The 279-nt window shown below is 56.6% G+C and overlaps 1 protein-coding gene across 1 annotated transcript in view; it reads left to right on the forward strand.

The window, feature by feature from the left end:
* Positions 1-279, forward strand: part of LOC109912342 (polyunsaturated fatty acid 5-lipoxygenase-like) — a 37,732-nt gene that overhangs the window by 31,357 nt on the left and 6,096 nt on the right. The window lies entirely within an intron of this gene.

Here is a 279-nt window from a genome sequence, read left to right on the forward strand (position 1 = left end):
TGCAGGAACAGCAACTCATATTCCGCTTGGGAACCCTGCAGCCCAATGGTATCAATGTGGATTTCACAAGTTTCAAAATCTCCCCTCCCCCTACCGCATCCCAAAACCAGTCCAGCTCGTCCCTGCCTCCCTAACCTGTTCTTCCTCCCACCTATCCCCTCCTCCCACCCCAAGCCGCACCTCCATCTCCTACCGACCAACCTCATCCCGCCCCCTTGACCTGTCCGTCCTCCCTGGACTGACCTATCCCCTTCCTAACTCCCTACCTACACTCACCTT

The sequence above is a fragment of the Rhincodon typus genome, chromosome 45 (assembly GCF_021869965.1).
Source record: "Rhincodon typus isolate 14 chromosome 45, sRhiTyp1.1, whole genome shotgun sequence".
Taxonomy (NCBI): domain Eukaryota; kingdom Metazoa; phylum Chordata; class Chondrichthyes; order Orectolobiformes; family Rhincodontidae; genus Rhincodon; species Rhincodon typus.